The following is a 25,186-nucleotide window of genomic DNA, read 5'->3' as shown; positions in this document are numbered from 1 at the left end:
TATAAAGTGAGTCCACAGGTCAGCTCCAATGTGCATGAGCTGTGGTGGCACCCAGAGCCCTCATGAACTTCAGGGCATAAAGCCCTCGGCTACACTCTGCCTTCCACATATCATACAATTCCCACAACCAGGAATACAGTTAAGAGAATTCTAGAAATTGCAGTTCCAGCTTAGCTCATTTGCCATGGCACACAGTCATCCCTTTGTCATCCCACCACACAGTCTAACCCTTCTTTATTTACAAGTCCTTCTTTATTTAGAAGTTAAAAAAAATCTCAGAGTACCTGGGTGGTTTGGTTGGTTAGCATCCAACTCTTGATCTCAGCTCAGGTCTTGGTCTCAGGATTGTCCCACATTGGGGTCCATGATGGGCACGGAGCCTACTTTAAAAAAAAAAAAAGTTAAATAAATCTCTTTTAACCTTATTTAACTTCTAAATAAAGAAGAGCAAAATCATCCTTCCACCTAAATGATGCAGCTATCTTTCATACAACTGAAAACATGCAAACTCTCTCAACAAAAAATAATACAAAGATATCTCCCTGGAGGGGCCAAGATGGCAGAACAGCATAGAAGTTTTGTTTTGTTTTGTTTTTTGCATCTCTCCTCCCTGAATTGCATCCAGATCAACAGCAAACCATCTTGCACACCTAGAAAACTGATTTGAGGATTAACACAACAAACTGCGCAACCTGAACCACAGAACTCAGCGGGTACACAGCACGGAGAGGTGAACTGGGGGAGAGAAGCTGCGGAGGGCAGGGAGCTGTTTTGCTTTCAGAGAGAGGATGGAGATGGGGGGAGAGTATGGGAAAAGCACCCTGCCCCCCCCAAAAGCAGCTGGAGAGAAAGTGGAAAAGAGGGAAACAGCTACAGACACTGAACAAAAAAGGGAGAAAGGAAAAAGGAGTGTTTAAATTCCATTAAGACTATAAACAGGGGGAGCACAGAGTCTGAAACTCCGCAGCTCGATACCTGGCGGTGCTCTGCTGGGAATGGTGAATCCCCAGGAGCAGAGACTGAGGTCTATTGTCCTCAGGCCACACAGGGAGTGGCTTTTCCCCTGCTGGGAGGACATCTGGTAGAGGCTGTGTGGCCACCCGGTCCCAGCAGACCCAAGAGGACAACCACATTTGCTGGTGCTGGAACAAGGTCGTTAAGGGTGAAGCCCGGTGCCAGATGTGTGTCGTGATTTTCCATAATCCCTGAAACGCTGCTGCCACACCATCTCACGAACTTTTCCTGGGGAAGGCTGGCACACAGTTCCACTCTCTGGGCATCAGCAGCAGCACAGTCCCACAAACGTTCCTGGGTGTGGCCAGCACCCAACCCTTCCTTGGTGAGACGTGCCCCCAGAAGGTCTGAGCCGGTCAAAGCCGCAGTCCCTCAGAAGGGAGGGGCTGGGAAACAGCCGCATCTGAGATAAAACTCGGGAGGGAGGTGTCACCTCACAGCCTGCCGGCTTAGTCAGGCAGTATAGAAGCGGGGAGTGGACAGAAGCCCAGGACAAAGGACAGGTGCTTGATTGCCTGTTGCCAAGAGCACAGAGTTCCAACACCCGAGACTAAGTCGTTGGGTGACACCATTTTCTCCCCTCCCGCGCATGCGCATACACACCTAGACAAGCCACCGCAATCCACCCCAGTAAGCTAAGCAGCGCCACCTAGTGGAGAATGAAGCTGTTACACTAAACGCTGCCCAACTGGGCCAACTGCGCTTTTGAGGAACACTAGTCTCTCTGCCTGCTTAGTTTACAGACTATAAAGTGCTTAGTAGTTTGACTTCTACAGGAAACCAGATGCAATTTCAATCGTACTCCATTCTGTTTGTTGGTCCTTTTATTCAATTTTTTTCTTTTGTTTTCTTATTCTTGAATATAGAAACAGAAAAAATTTATTTTTTTTTCATTTTTATCAAAAAGATTTTTCTTTAATTTTTTTCTACTATATTTTTCACTTTTTTGTAAATTTTTTCAATTCTGTTTTACTTTCATAATTTCATTTTAGTCTATTTTATTCTATTCATTTTTTCAAACATTTTCTTTTCAAACATTTTCTTTTTTTCCTTTTTTCCTTTTTTCCCCTTTGTCTTTTTTTTTTCTTATCTTTCCCATTTTTCTCTAATCTATCAAGCTTCTTTCAACAACCAGACCAAAACACACCTAGAATCTAGCATCCTTTATTTGATTTCTTTGTGTTATTTTTAATTTTTTAATTGTTTTGTTTTTTACTTTATTAATTCCTTTTCTTCCTTCAAACTGACAAAATGAAGGAATTCACCCCAAAAGAAAGAACAGGAAGAAATGACAGCCAGGCACTTAATCAACACAGATACAAGCAAGATGTCTGAACCCGGATTTAGAATCACGAAAATAAGAATACTAGCTGGGATTGAAAGTAGATTAGAATCCCTTTCTGTGGAGACAAAAGAAGTAAAAGCTAGTCAGGATGAAGTAAAAAATGCTATAACTAACCTACAATCTTCAATGGATGCCATGGTGGCAAGGATGGATGAGTTAGAGCAGAGAATCCAGGATATAGAGGACAGACTTATGGAGAATAATAAAGCAGAAGAAAAGAGGGAAACTAAGGCAAAAGAGCATGAAATAAAAATTAGAGAACTCAGTGACTCATTAAAAAGGAATAACATCAGAATCATATGGGTCCCAGAAGATGAAGAGAGAGAAAAAGGAGTGGAAAATTTGTGGGCAAATCAGACCATAAAACTTTCCTAACCTGAGGAAAGACACAGACATCAAAACCCAGGAAGCACAGAGGATTCCCATTAGATTCAACAAAAACCAGCCATCAATAAGACATCATAGTCAAATTCACAAAATAATCAGGCAAGGAAAGAATCATGAAAGCACCAAGGGACAAAAAGTCCTTAACCTACAAGGGAAGACAGATCAGGTTTGCAGCAGACCTACCCACAGAAACTGGGCAGGCCAGAAAGGAGTGGCAGGATATATTCAATGTGCTGAATCAGAAAAATATGTAGCCAAGAATTCTTTATCCAGCAAGGCTGTCATTCAAAATAGAAGGAGAGATTAAAAGTTTCCCAAACAAAAATTAAAGGAGTTCATGACCACTAAACCAACCCTGAGAGAAATTTTAAGGGGAACTCTCTGAGGGGAGAAAAAATGAAGAAGAAAAAAAAAGACCAAAAGCAACAAAGACTAGAAAGGACCAAAGAACACTACCAGAAACTCCAACTCTACAGGCAACATAATGGCAATAAATTCATATCTTTCAGTACTCACTCTAAACGTCAATGGACTCAATGCTCAATCAAAAGACATAGGGTAACATAATGGATATGAAAACAAGACCCATCTATATGCTGTTTACAAGAGACCCATTTTAGACCTAAAGACACCTTCAGATTGAAAATGAGGGCATGGAAACCATCTATCATGCTAATGGTCACCAAAAGAAAGCTGGAGTAGCCATACTTATATCAGACAATCTATACTTTAAAATAAAGACCGTAACAAGAGATGAAGAAGGGCATTATATCATAATTAAGGGGTCTATCCACCAAGAAGACCTAACAGTTGTAAACATTTATGCTTCAAACGTGGAGACACCCAAATGTATAAATCAACTAATCATGAACATAAAGAAACTTATTGATAATAATACCAGAATAGTAGGGGATTTCAACACCACACTTGCAGCAATGGATAGATCATCTAAAAGGAAAATCAATAAGGAAACAATGGCTTTGAATGATACACTGGACCAGATGGACTTAACAGATATATTCAGAACATTTCATCCTAAAGCAGCAGAATACACATTCTTCTTGAGTGCACATAGAACATTCTCCAGAATAAATCACATACTGGGACACAAATCAGTCCTCAACAAGTACAAAAAGATCGAGATCATACCGTGCATATTTTCAGACCACAATGCTATGAAACTCAATATCAACCACAGGAAAAAAATTGGAAAGGTAACAAATACTTGGAGACTGAAGAACATCCTACTAAAGAATGAATGGGTTAACCAAGAAGTTAAAGAGGAAATTAAAAAGTATATGGAAGCCAATGAAAATGATAAGACCACAGCCTGAAACCTCTGGGATGCAGCAAAGGCAGTCATAAGAGGAAAGGATATAGAATCCAGGCCTTCCTAAAGAAGAAAGAAAGGTCTCAGATAGATACACAACCTAAACTTACACCTTAAAGAGCTGGAAGAAAGAACAACAAATAAAACCCAAAGACAGCAGAAGATAGGAAATAATAAAGATTAGAGCAGAAATCAATGGTATCAAAACCAAACCAAAACAAAAACAAAAAAACCCCAGTAGAACAGATCAATGAAACCAGAAGCTGGTTCTTTGAAAAAATTGACAAAATTGATAAACCCCCTATCCAGTTTGATCAAAAAGAAAAAGGACCCAAATAAATAAAATCAAGAATGAAAGAGGAGAGATCACAACCAACACTGCAGAAATGCAAACAATAATAAAAGCATATTATGAGCAATTATATGCCAATAAAATGGGCAATCTGGAAGAAATGGAAAAATTCCCAGAAACATAAAAACTACCAAAACTGAAACAGGAAGAAATGGAAAATTTGAACAGACCCATAACCAGTAAAGAAATTGAATTAGTAATCAAAAACCTCCCAAAAAACAAGAGTCCAGGGCCAGATGGCTTTCCAGGGGAATTCTACCAAACATTTAAAGAAGAGTTAACACCTATTCTCTTGAAGCTGTTCTAAAAAATAGAAATGGAAGGAAAACTTCCAAACTCTTTCCTTGAGTCCAACATTACCTTGATTCTAAAACTAAACAAACACCCCACTAAAAAGAACTATAGACCAGGTTCCCTGATGAACATGGATGCGAAAATCCTCAACAAGATACCAGCCAACTGGATCCAACAATACATTAAAAGAATTATTCACCACGACCAAGTGGGATTTGTACCTGGGATGCAAGGCTGGTTCAATATCTGGAAAACAATCAATGTGATACATCACATCAATAAAAGAAAGGACAAGAACCACTTGATCCTCTCAAAAGATGCAGAAAAAGCATTTGACAAAATACATCTTTTCTTGATAAAAACCCTCAAGAAAGTAGGGATAGAAGGATCACACCTCAAGATCATAAAAGCCATATATGAAAGACCTACTGCTAATATCATCCTCAATATATATCTGATGAACCCTGCCTTTCTACAATTTTATTATTAGTTAAGTGTAACATTTTTACAGTGGTTGTCAATGAATAAAACTGCTGACATAGAGATTTTAGGTCTTTGACTATCAGAATAGGAGAAAAGATGGGGATAAAGGCCAGGTTATGGAAATCTGAGGATAGAAGCATCAAGTTGCCCATGTGCTATGAATTGAGAAGCCCAATGAATCCAACCAGCAAAATATCATCATTTTTCAAGAGACAATGAAGTACAGGTGGAAAAAACCCAAAACACTAGGAATCAAAATACTCAAGTTTTAGTCTCAGTTCCCAGTTGAGTGACCTTGGAAAATTTATTTAACCTCTCTGGGCTTCAGTTCCATCTATGTAATGAGAAATTGGGCCAGAGAATCTCCCATATCTTTTCCAGCTATAATCTATTTATAGATTTGTTTTCTGTATTTACTTACCTATTTTGAAATTTGCTGCTATTAGAACTCTCCTTTAAATTAGGCCAAAATGCCAGGGCCTTGATCACCAGAAGTCACTAATCCTTACTTGGGTTAGAATGAATGCTTTGGTTAGATTACCAAACTTCTCTGTTTGCACGTAAGAAGATATAGCAGGTTTCAAATATTAGGGTGAAGTAGGATGACTGAATTGAATTTATAGATCCCAATGTATTCTATCCCAAGATTGGATAGACAAAATTTCATAGCACACATATAACTATGGAGGTTGTAGAGGCCATAGATGTGATAAGCAGACCCTAAGTGACCAGGAAGTGCCTTAAAGCTATAAAGAGGAAAGCAGATCTTTGTGATGTGCTCCAGCATGAACTTTGGCCCTAGATTTCCTGGAAGTATATACAAATAGGTGATAAAAAGGGCAGGTTGAAGATAACAAGATACTAACCAAGAAGTGATTGCCAAAAGATAGTGTCAGAAAGAGCCAGCAACATGGAGTCCCTATTATGTATCAGGTTTTGTTCTGACCTTTACAGGGATCACATCCCATAATCCTCCCAACAATTCAATTAGGTGGGAATTGTGATCCCATTTATAGATGAGGAAATAAAAGTTAAGGAACTTGCTCATTACAGGGACCGCCACACTTCCAATCACTGACAAAGAAGCAAATAATTGTTCAGTCAATTTAAGATTCATCCAAATGGGGGCGCCTGGGTGGCTCAGTCGGTTAAGCGGCCGACTTCGGCTCAGGTCATGATCTCACGGGTCCGTGAGTTCGAGCCCCGCGTCAGGCTCTGTGCTGACAGCTCAGAGCCTGGAGCCTGTTTCAGATTCTGTGTCTCCCTCTCCCTGACCCTCCCCCGTTCATACTTTGTCTCTCTCTGTCTCAAAAATAAATAAATGTTAAAAAATTAAAAAAAAAAAAAAAGATTCATCCAAATGAAAATAAAAATAACAAGTCTTGGTAAAGTATCGCTGGAATTTTCTTTCTCCCAGGGCACTAGCCTCTTTCTAGTGAGGCCCTCCCAAGGATAAGATTTTCTTCTGTTGGTCACTAGACTGTCTCCTAAAGTAGATATAACCTGTAAGCCTTAGATGCAAGAATAGCTAATGCAGTTTGACAATACAACAGTTTGATTTTAGCTTTTCTTTAAAATGAAAGATGTGATTGTCACTTTGCCTAATTTTCAAGTATAAATAGATAATTTTGGGGGGTGTAGGTGATAGCTAACCCTTATCTATCTGAACTCAAAATTTTAAAGTCTTTAGTGGTCCAACCCACCCCTAGACACCTGTTATTTTTGACATGATTAGAGGTCAGGCCCTTGCTTCCCTGACCATTACCACAATCAAGTACAAGTGTGTGCATGTGTCTGTGTGTATATGTGTGAATGCAATGCAAGCATGATTGTGGGATCACATTCGTTTAGAAATTAAAGTTTATGTAAATTTTTATTCATACTTTATGAGTCTTGGTCTCTGTACAAGTGTCTACTCATTTAGAAAAGAAACAATCTACTCTAGCTGCACCTCTGGAATTAGAAAGCTTGTCATCAGACTAACATTAAGCATCTTTGAAAACATAATGTAAGTCTACACAAGGATAAATTTTTAGTGTCACATCCATTGGAAAATAGAATAATACCTAGACTGGCAATAGAAGTATAAAAGAGGAAAAGGACAAAACACGTTCTCAACAGACAAGTTAGAATATGAAGTTGTTAAGACAAGAAGAACAAGACAAGAACGAAGGGAAAGACTTCAAAGGTATTAAACAGATAAGGATACCATGCATGAAATAGAAAGAAAGAATACAAAACCAAAAGTCAGTCTAGAATGCAGTCCTACACATGCAAAAAGCGAGCTCAAGGTCCTTCCAATTCTCACATTCTATAGTTTATGACTGTGTAATTCTAAAACATTTGCTTAATGAATTATCTTCAGTCCCCAACTGACACATCTTTCCAGGCACACAAGGGCTGCTGATTCCCAGGCTCCAGTTGAGAAGGACAAACCTCCTTTCTGGGTTCCACTTGAATTCAGAATTTAACATAGAGCCCATGTGGATCCCACATTTAAATCTTGTTCTTTTTTGACAGGTTAACAGGTGTGGTACATATAGAAATCTACAAAAATATGAACAGACAAACTTCAAAGACTATTGAAGGTCTGGCCTGTCAGATGGCTGGAGGGATGGAAAGTACCCCAGACCCCAGCACTCTAAAACTTTCTAATGAGAGGAGCAACATAAATATTACACACTTCAAACCACCAATGTTATAAACTGCCTCACGAGAGCTGCTCACAAACATGTCCTTTAACAGGAAAAGCTCGCCATGAATCTTTCTTGCAGGCAGTGCACATTTTAATGAATGCTAACATGTTTGCAAACATAATGAAAATAGTATTTCCCACAGAGCAGTGTGAGATTATTTGAATAAAATATCTGCCTTTGGACATGAGTCTCAGCCGATGATCGCAGTAGGATCTGTGCTTTATTTGTGGATTAGAAGCCACAGTGCAAGATGGACATGTGCTTTATGAGTACTGGCTGTGGCAACCTCTCACCCGCTGACATCTGCCCAGATTGCTCCTGGTTTTAAATCTCTGCATCTGAATTTTAGAAGCTAAAACTTTGGCATTGCTAAAGAGCCATGTCTCTAAAAGGGAAAGTCTCACGAGGGGATGAAATTCAATACCAGAATTTCAAATATTTTATCATTGTAGAACAGAAACCAACACAAGAAAGGGAATACAATGAAAATGGCTGGAACACAGGACCCCAACAAACTGAAAAATGGTGGCATTTCAATTATAATGGAACTACTACACCCTTGGGAAGGATTAACACATGTCTCATAGGCAGTTGCCTTGATTGGAAGATACCTTCTTCACTCTCAGGGAGCAGGTTCTAGATCCTATGGCTCTCTGATGGCATATAAGACTGTGTGTTTGCCAAGTGAATGCATAAATATGGGGGTATTTGTTCCCGCAAAAAAAATTGCTTCAGACCCCAGCCCACATTTCCCTCCAAATCCTTCCCACTTTAAAAATTCTTTAATTACTTCTGTTTGCATTTCGTGTACATCTGGCTTGTGTCACGGGCCTTTCTTCAATAATGGCCCATTTTCCTTTGAACAAGGCCTGGCTTAGACATGCCTATAAGTAGAAGCTACAACAGAAAGAATAGGGAGTTAGAGAGCCGATTGGACATCAGGAAGCAAAAGATAATTTGAACTTATAAAAAGTCATAAGAATACACACAAAAAAGTTCAAAACTTGGACCGCACAAGAAAGCAACTGCCACAGATCATTTCTGAAAACTCATTGGTTTAGCACAATAGAATTTTATCTGTCAATCTCACAAACCCCAATTGACTAGGGTGGGGGTGACTGTGGGTGTTGGGCTCGATGCCATCCTTAGGGCCCCATGCTGACACAGTCATCTTCCTTCCATACATAGTTTCCAAAGTCACTCTGGGTGTCAGGATGTGGCAAGAAAACTTGGGAAGAGAGACAGTGGAGAGTCACCCAAGAAGTGCTTTGAAACAGGCCTGTAAATGGCTCACCTTTCTTTTGCCCGCATCTCAATGGCCAGTACTCAGTCACATACTCACACCTAAAGTGAAAGGAGGCTGGAAAATGTAGTCCAGTGATGCTCTAATAAGGTTTGGCAAAACCACCTCACTATACCCAACTAATCTGGAATAAATTCTTGGTATGTTTCAGAGGAGCTTGACCTGATCGTTACTACATGCAAATTAGTAACAAGTAACAGTAATGTCTGATGATAGATATTAGATTTTTAATACTTTGTGTTTTTTTTTATTTTTTTTAAGTTTATTTATTCTGAGAGAGAGAGAGAGAGAGAGAGAGGAAGAGAGAGTAGGGGAGAGGCAGTTAGAGAAGGAGAGGGAGAATCCCAAGCAGGCTCTGCACTGACAGTGTGTAGCATGATACAGGGCTCAAACTCACAAATCCTTGAGGTTCATGACCTGAGCCAAGATTGAGTTGGACGCTTAACTGCCTGAGCCACCCAGGTGCCCCATAGATTTTTGAATACTTTCAACTAATTTTTTGATTCCCCAAATTAGAATAAATTGGAGCATAGTGACAATGTTTAATGCAATATACTCATTTAGGGCCAAGATCATGCCTGTTTTCCTACCCACTATATCTTGACAACCTCAAGATGAAAATATGTGTTCAATGTATGACCTCATTGATAAATGTATGTGCTCAAGAAATATTTCTTATATAGATACAAGAAACCTCTACCTTAAACCCAAACTTAAAATTGTCTATTCCCATCATGTAGTGGCCAAGATAACTTTTTTTTGATAAACCAAGAATTATGTCTTTGGCTTGAGGGAAGCATAAAACTGGCTTCCATGTCTTGTATATGTGACAGGCCCCTAGAATTCCTAGAAACAGACCTGGAACCCATAGACAAACCCAAATCCCCTGAGTTTATAATACATCTGAGAGTCTCCAACCTATCATCTTGAGCAAGAAGAGGCAGCTGGAGCATGGGCTCTGGAGCTAGTCATCAGAGTCTGAATCTGACTTTACCAATCACTATAATGTGACCTGAGGTAACATGGTTAACTTCTTTCTGGTTCTACTTTACTCTCTGCACATTATTACTGGAAGGATTAAAATAATTACCAGATGTTGGGGCATGTGGGTGGCTCAGTCAGGTAAGCATTAGACTATGGCTCAGGTCATGATCTCACAGTTTGTGAGTTCAAGCCCCACATCAGGTTCTGTGCTGACAGCTCAGAGCCTGGAGCCTGCTTTGGAAGCTATGACTCCCTCTCTCTCTCTGCCCCTCCCCTGCTCATGCTCATGCTCTGTCTCTCAAAAAATAAATAAACGTTAAAAATTTTTTAAAAATAATTAATAGATGTAAAAGCACTTACAAGAGAGACTATCCAATAGTAAACACCTAATTAATATTAGCTGTAAATGATGGCATGCATATGCCTTTGCAGTAGCTGAAGTAAATTATGGTCAGGATTGCCCCATCTGCAATTTCTAATACTCATGAATATCTTTATCAGACCTGCCATGTCAGAATTATGGTTTCCTTTAAAGTGAACACTCCCCTTAATCCATTTGATATCCAAGGTTGCAAGAATAAAAACTAAACTTTGGAGAGTATTTACTATTTTCCAGACAATTTACATGTACCTCCTTACTGACAGTTACAGAAGTTTAAGTATTTGCTCATGTACCACAGTAAATAGGAGAGCTTTAACTTGAAGACAGAGAATCTTATGCTAGAATCTGTGTATTTTTCAAGGGTTGGCCATCATGATTTCCTACAGGCTCTTGGAACAGACACACCACATTACTGGGGCATCCTCCACAGCACCACCCAAAGCATTCACGCATACAGTAGACTCTCCCCAAGTACATATAGAATAGATGGGTACATGGGTGAGTGGATGAGTGGGCAGTAGCTTGACACATGAACCATGGCACAACATTTGTCCTCCCAAATTCGGATACCAGAAAATTTCATCACAATAAATTAAATTTAAAAACCTCCAAGTGCCTTATATCATGATCAATTCAAGAGCACAAATGGAGTGAGTAGCATTAACGAGGAGGCCATTCTAAAACAATTTGGAATGTCTTCACTTTCTTGGACTCCCTGATGGTGAAACAGGCTCCTGATGCTTAGCACACCTATCTGTTGAATATTCACACTGATGGAGGGGGGTAGCGATGCAGAAAATACAGAACATCAGATAATCCAAAGTCATTTATATTTGGCTCAGGAATGCTTTGCATAATAATTTTGCAGCTGATTGATCCTCCAGGGTTTGTTTGTGCTGATATTAAGGCAGTTTTCATTCTGAGAAAATGCTGACAGGATAGAGTGGGGTGTAAGGTTAACATAAATGTGAGAAAATCATTCATTCATTCATTCATTCACTCATCAGGTCCTAGATGAGAGCTTATTTATGCCAGGCATTGTGATAGGTATTAAGGATAGAAAAGAAATGAGGGGGGCACCTGGGTGGTTCAATCTGTTAAGCTTCTGACTCTTGATTTCAGCTCAGGTCATGATCTCATGGTTCACAGGTTCAAGTCCCATATCAAGCTCAGTGCTGACAGTGTAGGGCCTGTTTGAGATTCTCTCTCTTTTCCTCTCTCTGCCCCTCCCCATGCTTGCTCGATCTGTCTCTCTCTCTCTCTCTTTCTCAAAATAAATAAACGTAAAAAAAATAAATGGGATATTTATAGTCTTGGCCCTGGAGAGACTTACAAATACATAAAATTAATAGTTAGCCATATGTCATTTCAGTCCTGTGAATAGATATGCCACTATGCCCCAGATTCATCTGTCATATACAAACACATTGATCACATCTGAAGTAAAAGCTGGCTTAGATATAGATATTTACAAACTCAGGTTATAGCACTGATTCTCATGAAGTAATAATAGTAGACACATATGATACTACTAGATTCTAAGACTGTTCTAAATGCTTTAAATGTATCAGCTAATTTAGCTCTGACAAAAATACCTGTAAGAAGTAATATTATTATCACCCCCATTTTACAGGTGAGAAAACTGAGGCTTAGAAAATAAGTTGCCTAAAGCAACAAAGTTTTTTGGTGGCAGGGCTAAAATTTGAGTCTAGGCAGCCTGCCTCCAGAACCTGGGTTCTTATAACCATAATCTGCTGCCCTCCTCCATCAAAATGCCAAATTCCATGAGACTTAAAGATTATCCTTGATCCTTGTAGAAAAAAAAAATTTAAATTAGATCCTCATCTTCACACCTACAAAAGTTAAATTTCATTTATTAGAAAACTTTAAGCATATGGTATTAAATTTTTTGAAGGAAGGTAGTAACTGAAAGAAAATATCTGCAAACTATGTTACAAAAAAATCATTAGTATAACCTACTAGGAAAGTGAGGAAATGATATAAAGAATTCACTGAAGAAATTCAAGTGGTCACTAAATGTTAAACTGATGTTCAAACTAATTAGTTATCAAAGAATGGCAAATGAAAAAAAAAATATATATATATATCAAATTAGCAAAAAACCTACAGCCTCAACCACACTACGCACTGACCTGGATGTGGAAAAACAAGAACTCATACATTGATGCTGGAAGCAGAAATGGGTAGAACCGCTTTGGAGAGCAATTTGGCACGATCTAGTAAAAGGGTCCACCCCTGCAGCTTCTCATTTCTGTTAACCTTGAAAAAGGATCTTGCCTGACAAAAACTCTTGTAAGGACACATATGCCAAGATACTCGTTGCGGCTTGATTTGTAATTATGGACAAGTGGAAAGCAATGTAAATACTTCTAGGGAAAGGAATAAATGAAAAGAAATCCTGTCCCAACCTAGGATACTAAAACAGTAGTAAAAGTAGGACTTAGTGTTATATCTGTTTATTTCAACATCTGTATGCAGTGCAGAAAGTGAAAAAATCTGATACTACACATCCATATTTGGGAAAAAACAGTATACATGGATACAAATATATGTGTAGAGAAATATGAACCAAGAGCCGGAAGGACACATCCCACATTCTCACCAGTAATTGACACACATACAGACCCAGGTGAACGGAATTGGAGGATCGAAGGAAGCTTCAGCTTTATCTTAGTTTTTCCATAAAAGGGCTCACACAAATATGACCAAAAACTAATTTTAAAAAATGAGTCTGGAGTGGCAGAAATCTGGTGTTTTAAATATTAACGTGTCTAATTTGTATTTTTTATATGATTTTCAAAGACAAAGAACAAAGATGAGGACATCCTCTTGGGGAGGGATATGTTTATTTAAACTTGAATGTGAACTAGTCCTCATCTACTAGATGACACAAACTACTTTCTGCTTTGGTTATAGTTGTTTGTACGCATGCCTTACTTCTTATACTAGACCAAGCTCTTTAAAGCCAGGATTCAGATCTGTGTCAGCTTTGAAGTTCCTCTAAATCACACACACGCAGGCATGTGTGCGTGCACACATGTACACGCATATACACACGTGTGTGTATATGCATGTACATATACACACTATCACATACCAATTCCTGTATGTGTGCATATGCTTACACATTTACACAAAACCAAACCGTATCTTATATATAGAGTACTTCCCATAAACACTTATGGAATGAATAAAGAGTTTGGATAAACTACTCTTTCTTTCAATAACTTGACCTGATATTTTTTCTGCTATAACAAAGTCGACTTGGACAGGAATGGGGCAACAGGTGACTAACCAATCCTCTCTCACTCAGGTAATTCATCTATTTCAGAGGTTATAAATAGTTTTTAGCAGTTACTATTTTTGCAAATGGCATCTTAATTCGAAGCATAAACAAAAACATAACAGGAGAGCTTCTTTGGTTGAAGCAGGGGAAATGGTTCTATGCCACTCCCAAATACACACACTTCCCCATCTCACAATTCAGAAAAAAGTGCCAGAAAACCCTCACAGTGCAGCAAACAGAGTGTAACACGTTGCTGTATTTATAGTGAAAATAGCATCGTGTTCCAATGCACCGCTAGCAAATGGCTTGTGCAAGAAGTGTTGATATTTTCCTGTGTCTTTTGCTGTTCTATGCATTAACTTGGCCTTCCTTTCAGCCCCACCCTATCTCTCCTTTGAAACCATTGTCTCCTTGACATGAAAAATGTACTTCAGAAAGCCTAATGGCTAATTACATCAAAGGGAAGAAAGTCCAAACCTCAAACAAGGAATGATTAACTGCGCAAGCTTTAACGGAAGTTATCACACCCTCAAAACTACTCCTCTTCTTTAATAAAAATGTTTCCAGTAATTTATTTTCTGACAAAGTTTGTGTTCTTTGCCCAGGAGTGACTCCTGTTTTGTTCACTTCAGGGTTGTACCCTATCTATGGCTGGCCCTGACCATGGGCAAAACAGGCAGCCACCTACATAATATGATTTATGCAAATACAGCACATTGAGGGAATACATACCAGACCTCATGGGAGAGGAAATCCTGCTTGCTTCAGTGGTGTTTCCCAGGTTGTGTTGCATGGCATCTTAGTGGGTTTGCATGAAATGCAAAAAACAATGGTAAGGGAAGTTGTTCCATGATCAAATAACCATGTGAAATTTGGGGCTACACAAAAGTAACAATTTTAATTATTAACAGAGATTTTAATACTCTATTTATTCTTAAAACAGGTACCAGGGAAGATTATGTATACATGCATTTTCCTTCTAAAAGCTCCTTGAAAATAAAGACTATGTCTCTAATAGTCAACAGTATATTCCCAACACTTAGCACATTGCCTTTAATATAACAGACACTCAGTAATGTTCTTGAATAAATTGGTAAATCACTAACCATCATCATTGTGAATAATGATATTTTTACACTCTACAATGACTTGAGTGCCTTCATAAGGTGCACCTTAACTATGCCTCAAAAGAATCTCACAGAAATGTAAGACAAGAGTAAAAATCTACACGTCACACATTAGGAAGCTATGGGTCAAAGAAGTATCAAGGAAGAGAAAAAGAAAGAAATTAAAATTTCTGAGGATCTACTATGCCACTACACTACACCCAGGATCTACTTGCCAACTTCTCGATATACATAATCTCATTTTATCCTCACAGCAGTCCTATAAAGTTCCTATTACAGGTGAGGAAATTCAAAGTTCCAGGATTGACTAAACTCACCCCAAAGACACATAGGGAGGCAATGGAAGCACTAAGGGTGGTTCCTGGGTCTTCTGATCCTGTTCCTTGACTTACGTTTAGTTCAACTATTCCTCACTAGAAAACACACACACACACCCACACACACACCCACACACACACACACACACACACACACACAAGAATATTGGGGGCAAAGAAGCAAACAACCTTTGAATAAACATGAAACAGCCATGTCTAAAATATCATACAGACGTCTGGGCATTTTGCATTTTAGTTTATTTATGGATTATCTTTATTTTTCAGATTTTGCTAGAAATGATTCAAAGATCATAGAGTCCATGGTATGAGAACAATCTGAAAGAATTAGAATATATGAACTTGAAAAGATGGTGGCTGAGGATAGACATGATTGATAAATCAACAATATAAATTTTTTCATTACATCCTGAAATACTATAAAGTCAGGTAAATCTGGGTACACTACAGTGATGTTAAAATGATGCTTCAGAGTAAGTGCTTAAGGTCATGATGCCATGAAAGATAAAAATGTGGATATTCATAGGCTGCTTCTTATATGCTTGACTGTACTAAGCGTTTTATGTGGATTGTCTCCATTAAACCTTCAAACAACCTTGTGAGGTATTTAATTTTATACAGATAAGGAATCCAAGGCAGATGAGAGTTAAGTAACTTGGCCATAGCAACACAGGTAGTAAGTGGTGGGGCCAGAAAAATAATTATGATACTCTTTTTCACACTTAAGGAACTTAGCAATCAATTTCAATGGGCTTTGATATATATCATTTCTATTCCTAACATCAGCACTGTGAGGTAGGTAAGTAGGCATTATTATGCCCATGTCACAGAGAAGGAAACTGAGGCTGCATCCAAGGCAAGATCACACAACTAGTAGTGAGAAGAACCAGAGAGAATCCAAGTCTCCAGACTCTTACCTCATTGCTCTATTTCATATTCATTATTATCTCTCTCAGAGCAGAATATTAGACAAACACTCTTATGGCTGAGGCTACACACATTGCCCCAAATCTCTCTACTCAGGGCAAAAGTCAGAAGAACCTCTGTGTGAGGCCTTGGGCATGTTACTTAGTGCCCTCGCACAATCTCTCCCACTTCTCTCTCCCCAAAAAAGCATTTTGGGTTAAGCAACGCAAAAGAGACAATGTCTACAAGGAGATTACTGCTGAAACATATTTTGTCCCAAAAATGAACAAAGCTTCAGTGATCTCCTCTGGCTTTTTTCCAAAAGCACCAGCTACTTATTCTAAGGATGGGGTGGGTGGCTATTTCAACCAAAAGGAAGAACCAGCCCTAACCACACACCATCCCGAGGTAGGACAAACAAGTGTGAACTCTCAAAACAGCAATTGCCCATCATCACAATTGTGTTTTCTTCACTCAGTATAGGTGGAAACTCCAATTTTAGTAAAAACAATCAATACGAGAAAGGCCAGGAATATCTAAAGATGGCTGACTGGAGGAAATCTTGTGATAGTAAAATCTGGAAAAACCATAGCTGGCTCCTGGAGTTGCCTTAATCATCACATTATGTTATTTCTCCCTATGGATCTTGGAAGAGGCTGCAGATTCCATCCACTCCATTGTACCACTTTATCCACTTAATTTCATCCCACCTTTACCTAAAATGTCTTTATTTCTAAAGACAGAAAAACGTCTAAACTTTATTAAAATTTTACATTAATGAATGGTCTCTGGTGTTGGTTCCTCATTCAACAAGCACTTGTAAAACACGCACTAGTGCTATGTTCTACAAAAAAAGAGACAAATAAGGCACCACTAGCTCCTAAAACACCAACAGCATTGTGCTGTAAAAGACATCTCTCATCCTTCTGGCCAGGTATGAATGCTACGGAGACAAAACTGTAGGTCTCAAAATTCTTAGTCTTGTGCTCTCTTCAGTTTTCCAACTTCTCATTACGTAATCTGTTTGTTGTATGGGGGTTTCCTGTAACATAGGAAGTGATGGCAGTGGAGATGGTTAGAAGATGGATATAAAAAGTGTGATAGGTTAGCCTATAACTGGACCTGGTGGCTGACATTGGCTTAGAGAACGTGCACGGCGAAGAGGGAAAAGAAGTCAAAAGTGATGCCTAGGATGGCTAGAGCGGTGGTTCTTCCCAAGACAGCGACTACCCGAAGCAGTTTGTCTAGAAGGAGGTGGAGGGCGTCAGGGGGAGATGAGCCTGGTTCTGAATGTGTTGAGTATGAACAGTTTATGGAATGTCTAGCCAAAAGAACATAATACCAATGTAAGCTTGTAGGGTCTGAAGTTCAGGAAGAGATTCAATGTCTTGGAGGCCCAGAGATAAAGAAGGTCTCCTAGAGAAAGTGTGGAAAGAGAGAAGGGTTCTGTGGTCAGAGCCCTCAGGAACGACATTTGAGACTACAAGTGACCTTGAGAAGGAATAGCCAGCAAGCAGAGGAAAATCTGTCAAGAAAGATGTTGAGAAACCAAGGAAACACGTCATATGGAGAAAGAGAGTGTATTCAGCTATGCCAATTGCTTTTGAGATGTCAGTAGTCAACCTTGAAAAGTGTCCCTACCAACATACAATGAACACTTGCCAATCCTGATCACTACCCTTCCCATATATGTTGAAAAAGCATGTATCTGGCCTTGTTCTCCAGACTCCTTGGCCAAGGCCTTAGAAAAGAGGCCAGGCCATTCACAACCATTGTCTGCCTTCTCTGACCTCCTCATCTTTTTCCTTTCTGTTGGGGCTAGCCTCACAGCTAGAAATGTTGCCCTAATAAAGTCAGTTAAGCTTATTTTTAAGTTAGTTTAGTTTAGTTTTCTTCTTCCACAGAAGACTATAATTTCCCTCCAAATTGAATCCATATCCTAGAACTTGGCAATACTAATCACCTGAGAGAGCATCCATGAAAACATGAAAAGTGAAACTTTTCATGAAAAGTGAAGCATACAACAAATGCTTAATAAATGCTAGCCAAATAAGAAAATGCTTGAACAGCTGAGATAGTCAAGATTCTAACTTTTTCATGTTTTAAAATATTTCCTTATGTCCGGAAAAAGATTGTTAATAACCTCAAGAGCCATGTGGCACGTGTGCATGTGTGTGTGTGTGCACGTGTGTGTGTGTGTGTGTGTGTGTGTGTGTGTGTGTGTGTGCATAAGCCATTTGTGACAATTGGCAACATAGAATGGTTACTGACTTGGAGGATTAAGTTATGAATGATACAGCACAGAGAAAACCTGAAAGAACACATTTTTAAATGCAAGGTCTGAGTGCTGATTGACATACTTTGTACGATAGAAAAATCTGGCAGGTGCATTAACTTGCATTCCTCTGATCTGTACACATCCACACTTGTCTTCTTAGGGTACTTGGTAATAAGCTTCTTTAAAGATCCCTGAGTAAGCACTGCAGATAATATCTGGAGTATGTAGCACTCAGTCCTTTTAGAATGGCTTTTTCCTGCTCCTTTCGTTTTCTTAAGAAAATGTCAGTTTAATCATTTCCTAATGCTTTGATAATGTGTTTCTTTACATAGCTGTAGAACACTCACTTCAGTGTTTTAAAAGCATGAATGTAGATGTAAAAGTGCCAGTTAAATGAGATTACTTTTTCCTAATGAAATAACCAAAGAGGAGTTTAAAGTTTCCTAAACTTATATGACATTTTCAGAGCAAATAATAAAGTTCTAGCCCTCCAGTGTGTCTCTTATTCATGAGACTAACATTTCAATACCATATCTTGCTGTAACACAATTATTGGAAAATAGGGAATTTATTTATCTGAAACAACCTGTCATACATTAGGTGGATCCACTTCCAGGTGAGTGAAGATTTTTAGCAGCATTAGACAATAAAGAGAAGGACACCGGGACCATATAGGCTGGGAATGTACCATCACCATTACCCTGACATGGGACTGACCTTAGCAGGATTAGCAGGGCCTTAACAAAGTCAGCCTTTGTGGAGGCAGGTGACAGTATAAAACATAAAACATCTAACTCGGCAAGTGAGAAACAAATAGAAGAAAGCCTCATGTGGCAGAAAGCCTCATGATGGAGAGGTGACTATGTTTCTGCTTAATCTCTGTATGTAATCCACCTCAGTGTTTCCTCTTGGAAACAGAAGCCTAGTCCTGTGGGTTGGGACAACATGGCTAGATTGGGGGCAGGAGTAGGGAGGTGGAGAAAAAGGGGCAAGTTGCTTATATGAAGCCCAGTATGGGAGGCAGAGCACAGCAGGAGAAGCTGAGAAGAACACCAAGAAAAATTATACAGTCATGGTCCAGACCCTGTTCAGGAGACAGTAGGTCTGGCAAAGGCTGAGGAAAAGTGCCAATTTCTTGGTCAAGCCAGTTGAAGTTCAGGGTAGCACTATGAAAACTTGCCACTCTAAATCTGACTTGTTACCTAAAGTGAGAACCCACCACTGGGGTCAAGAAAACCTCTGGGTACTTGGAGCCCACCCTAGCACTTGAGATTCAGAGATAGTATCCATGAAACTTATTCTGGCCCCAAACAAATATTGAGCCACCAAAAAAGTTAAAATGCACACAGTGCTGGTAGGATTGGGTTTAGGAATGTGACAGGGTGGAGCCTGTCAGGAACAGTGGACAGGGATGGGGGGAGACAGGCACTCATGATCTCCTGCTTGTTTAGATGATCTCCAGAAATCCCTTAGAACAATATCTTTTCTGCTAACATAAAGAGAGAGAAAGTGGCATTAACACAGTCTTTTCTATATAGTTGAATCCATAAACATACTGAAATAGATAAGCCATAATACTTTATAATACTTTTGTAACTCTTTGAGGTACTACAATTCAGTTTCCCACAGTATCTGGATCTATAAGAAAAGCTCATTTTAAGATCTCTGTTGTAACTAATGATACAAGTGACATTGTCTCTCTCACGAGCCACTGAAATATAGGAGTGTGGGTCTGAATTTCAGAAGGGACAATGGAAACTCTACTCTTCAAATTGCCCTTTGGAATGGTCATGCGTTCAGATTTATCAAGGAACCTTCAGGACTCCCTTTTGATAGAAGTTGATATAATCACAGCGAAGATTTTGTGTTCCCCCAAATTTTAAACAGCAAAACGAGCACTAACTTTCCCCTTATTATCTCTCTCTCCCTCTAAAGGATGAAAGACTGACTGTATTCCCAATACATACATGTTATGTATTGCAGATGGCCATTTCGTAGAGAATGTTCCTTTCTTTTACCTTCTGTCTTGATTGGCTTTCTAAAAATAAAAGTATCTCTTCTCGCGGCACCTGGGTGACTCAGGTGGTTGAATGTCCGACTCTTGTTTTCAGCTCAGGTCATGATCCCAGGGTTTTGGGATCCATGTCTGGCTCCACGCTGAACATGGTGCCTGCTTAAGATTCTCTCTCTCTCTCTCTCTCTCTCTCTCTCTCTCTCTCTCCCCCCCCCCCCCGTCTTCTGCCCCACTTGTAATCTCTCTCTCTCTAAAAAAATAAAAGTAAAAATAAAAGTATCTCTTCTAAAAGGTGTGGGTTTGTATTCAAATGCAGGGGCTGGTAACCATGACTCATTGAGCTCCCTGAAATCATTTTCCCCTCTGGACTAGATATTCTGTCTCTCCCTCTAGATTTACTCTTGACCCTTTTCCACTCTGCTGTGTGCCCCAGGACCTTGACATCTGTGGACCACATCAACAGCTCTCCGTTCCTTCTGGCTTCCCAATGGGTTCAGCCAGTGGGGGGCGCTGGCATGAGATCAGAGGGCGAGAGGAAGGAGGGGTTTGGTGTTTACTGCCCTGACTCCTGCTCTGTGGAGCTCTGGTTGCCAGTGGTTGCCTTCCTGTGGGGAAGATCACAGACCCTGCCAGGCAGCTTGGTTCAACTCACAGCTCTGTCCTCTTGCTCCTTCATCCCTAGGGGTGGAAACAGCTCCTGGTCATTGCTACCCCCAGGATGTTTACTCAGTCTTTAGGCTTCCCTTGAACCTACCCACATCTTTGAAAATGGTCCCTTCATTCAACTCTATTTGATTGCTTTCTGAGTGTACCATCTGTTTCCTGCCAGGCCCCTGAATGATACAACCTCTCTATTTACTTCATGGTTTCCCAACACTTTCAGGATATGCTGATAGCCAACATCACAAAAAGGAGGTGCAACTCTTCCCTGGGTCTCCTGAAAGGCTTGCAAGGCAGTCAGTTACAATTGAGGGTTAAAACGGAACCTGCGGATTATCTCTGGGTTTCAATTATCCTTGTTACCCTTATTCTATCTTGCACAGAGAATTGGGAATTGGCTATGTCAAGACTAAGTTGACGCACATCACAGAAGCTATATAGCAGTCTATCTGCTCATTAAGAGTTTTTTACTGAGTATGTCCCACTGATCTCCCACTTCTCGAAATGCTTTTGATGTGGGTTTAATTCTAAGTTCTGACAGAGAAAGGGTCTCACATCTTTGGTCCCCAGTGTAATCTTCACATGACTGTCAAAAATGCAACTATTTGTCCCCAGGCTTAAAGTGCCGGCTCCAAAAAAGGTCAAAGATTCTCCCCAGGAACATGTACAACATTCAGGCACATAGTCAAGATCTTCATTTTATCTCACACTGTTGTTCAATCTCATGTTAATTTGGGTATCATATTTCCATTGGCCCAATCTATGCTGAGCATATTTTAAAAACAGAATAATATGCAGTTCTTATTTCCTTTCTAAGACCACATGTCCACCTGCTGTGCTATAGAAACATGGGTAGGCCAAATTTAAACCCCTAAAAAGGTAATGAACCATTTACCTAAGTAAAAGTCACTTTTCTTTAATAATTTTCACTTGTAACTCTTAGAATGCTTCTTATGGCCATCCTCAGTAGGTTACATTTGACTTAAAGAACAAGATGACAAAAATAAAATCTTTTAAGAAGCAACAAATAGCAAGTCTTACCTAGTTAGTTATCAAGAAAATAAAATGTTTCTCCACATGGAACATAGTTTTGCGTCGTTTTTTAAAACTTCTAGTCAAACATTATGTAAATAAAGTCTTTCATACTATAAATCCTCTTGTAAGTAATAAAATTCTCAATCTTTAACTGCTTTAAGAATTGGAGTCTCCTTGAAATTCGGGATCTCTCTAGAAATAACAGTTGTAGACGGCAATACCATTGCTAATTAATTTTCGCTAACAACACTGCTGGGAGATGAGTAGCTACTTTCCCTGATTTAGGGAGGATTGGTAACTTGGCCAAATTGTATTTTGAAATTTTGCTAGAAGTCCTGCAATTCTGGTGTCACGTTTATGCTCAATCCATAATTCATTTTCATTCTCTCTTCTTTTACACTGCTAACTTTGAGGTTAAAGCAAATTGTGTAATTTTTTGGCCCTAAAATGAGCTGGAATTGCATAGGACCAGCTTCTTACAGTGTGGGCTTTTGGAGTCTCCAAGCATGGCTCAATTTTTAGTTCTGCAGCTACTTACAACTTATTATAGAACTAGTTACACAGTAAGTTCTCTGTTGTTTTACAGTTACACACACACACACACACACACACATGCACACATTAGGGCACCTATGACTGGGATTACAATTAGATCTCCATAGTTTATTGCCATCTTGTAAAATAAACTGGCATGTACAAAATAAATGATGGCCAACTATGACTATTATGATAACTGTTCTTTAGGAATTCTGTCCACAATTAATTAACTGCTTCCAAGCAGGGTGATATTGTTGAGCTGCATTGCCACATGATGAGATTTTTCACTCCAAATATGTGGAAAGAAAAAAAAAATTCCCAACAATTGCTTTTCCTACAAAATAAATTATTTAAACATTTTGTGGAGGAAGTTTGAGAAAACCAAGCAGCTACAGCATAGCATAAAGCTGTGACAGAAGAATTGGGTTATAGCCCTGGCTTTGCTAATATGCTGCCTTTCATCTGGAGGAAATCAATAAAAGCCTTTTGGGGTTCAGTGTTCTTGCCGTTAAAAGCAGTTGGACTGAAATGAGTCCTGGGTTTGCATCAAACTTTCAACATTATGATTCAACCATTGGTGTGCACAGAATAGCAGTTAAACACCCAGGCTTTGGGATCTCTGCCAGAGTGTAAATTCTCACTCTGCCACTTAATCTCTGTGAACTTGGGTAAGTTTCTCACTTTCTGAGGCCTGAATTCCTCATTAATAAAAGGGAGATTCAGTGCTGTGCTGGAGCGGGCTCACATGGACTGAGGAAACGATTGTACACACATCTCTTCCCAACTTTATGTTCAGCGACATCACCCTGGTAGTTTGAATTGGCCACGATGGGAAAATTTACACCACAGAGAAGGAAATTGGCAAAAGCCACAAACAGAGCTCTCTGCTTTCCCCAGAGAGCCAGTTGTTAGACATTTACCAGCATAGCACAGCACTGGAGATGAAAAGAGTACTTATTTAATAAATGTTGTTGGGTGATTTTAGCATTATAGGAAATAAATCATACAAATAATAAATTGTATAAGACCATTCTGAATGCATATTATGCTTTCCATAAATATTATTTTCATTTTATTATAGGCTATCATCTATTTAAAAAGTTATAGGAAAATGTGATGCTATTCTCACAAATCTTGCTGATTCTAAAAACAAGTAAAGCTCTACAAAATTTGCATGAGTCTCACTTTTGCTCAGTCACTAAGTTCCAAAACAAGGAAAAGAATTCCGTGTCTAATTCTGGTACTTACAGTTCCTCTGTGAAACGCTGGCCCCGATAGATGGTTTTCCTCTTTACAGTTTGAGCAAGGATTTGTCCTCTTTGGTTCTAGAATCTGCATACAGCTGGTAGCAGCCCAATGATACATTTTTCCTAGTGTGGAAAAAGATTCCTAGATTATTTTATAGTCAACCCTGATCTCCATCTAATGCTCCCTGTCTCAGTCCATCTTGTTCTGGCCCGAAATCCAGGAGACTGCTTTCATTCTCCTGCTCCCTCACTTTTCGTTCCAGTCAATTTCACTTCCAAACTACCTCTCCAGCCCGCTTACCTTCTTTATCTCCTCTTGCACCACCGGTATTCAAACCTCTGGTGCTGCCGTGAGGACTGCTGAAAAGTCTCCTTCCTGCTCTCATTGCCCACCCCACCCCAGCCTCTATTCTTCCAGCACACTCTTCTGCCCACGTCATTCTTCATTCTCCTGCTTGGAACCCACCAAGGCCTTCCCACTGCTTCTACAATGAAAGTGTGATCTTCCCCCATCCCACCAGTTCCTGTGCAGTCAGGTACCCTGCCTCCCACTTAGAGCTGTGCTCTAGCTTCTTGGACCTTCTTTCTGCTCCTTGAATGAGGCAAGCTTCCTCTGTCTGGGATATTGTCTACCCCACTGCCTCCTTCTTCACTTTATCCTTCAGACCCCACTCCAAGTTAGTGTCATTTGATCAGGAAATCCCTGTCTGACTCCAAGGCTCTTTTTACACATACCTAACAAAAGGTGTTCCAGTCCTTCAGAACACATATCTGCTTGCAATTTTACATTCATTGTTCTTATTAATTTTCCATCTATCTTCCCCACTAGACTGTGAGTTCCACAGGCTAAATTTATTCAGCTAATCACTATATCCTCTGTGACAAATACACATATGGCACATATTTAGCTGAGTGAAAAGACAAATTGCCAGGGTAAAGTGGTCCATCCAGACAATGGAATATTATTCAGCACTAAAAAGAAAGGAGCTATCAAGCCATGGAGAGACATGGAGGAAACTTAAATGCATCCTACTATGTGAAAAGCCTACATACTGTAAGAAGTCTACAGACTGCATGATTCCTACTATAGGACATTCTAAAAAAGGCAAAATTATGGATACAGTAAAAGATCTGTGGTTGCTTGAGGTCTGTGGAGAGGGCAGGATGAAC

The 25,186-nt window shown here is 39.5% G+C and overlaps 1 long non-coding RNA gene across 1 annotated transcript; it reads right to left on the bottom strand.

The window, feature by feature from the left end:
- Positions 1-283: 283 nt before the first annotated feature.
- Positions 284-24,133, bottom strand: LOC132664394 (uncharacterized). The gene is made up of 3 exons (XR_009603649.2): positions 24,018-24,133; positions 14,610-14,675; positions 284-383 (listed from the first exon to the last, which is right to left on the bottom strand). It is a non-coding gene; the product is annotated as an uncharacterized LOC132664394 (long non-coding RNA).
- Between the last annotated feature and the right edge of the window lie 1,053 nt (positions 24,134-25,186).

The sequence above is a fragment of the Panthera onca genome, chromosome F2 (assembly GCF_046562875.1).
Source record: "Panthera onca isolate mPanOnc1 chromosome F2, mPanOnc1 haplotype 2, whole genome shotgun sequence".
Lineage (NCBI taxonomy): Eukaryota > Metazoa > Chordata > Mammalia > Carnivora > Felidae > Panthera > Panthera onca.
This window is presented reverse-complemented; position numbering and strand designations above follow the sequence as displayed.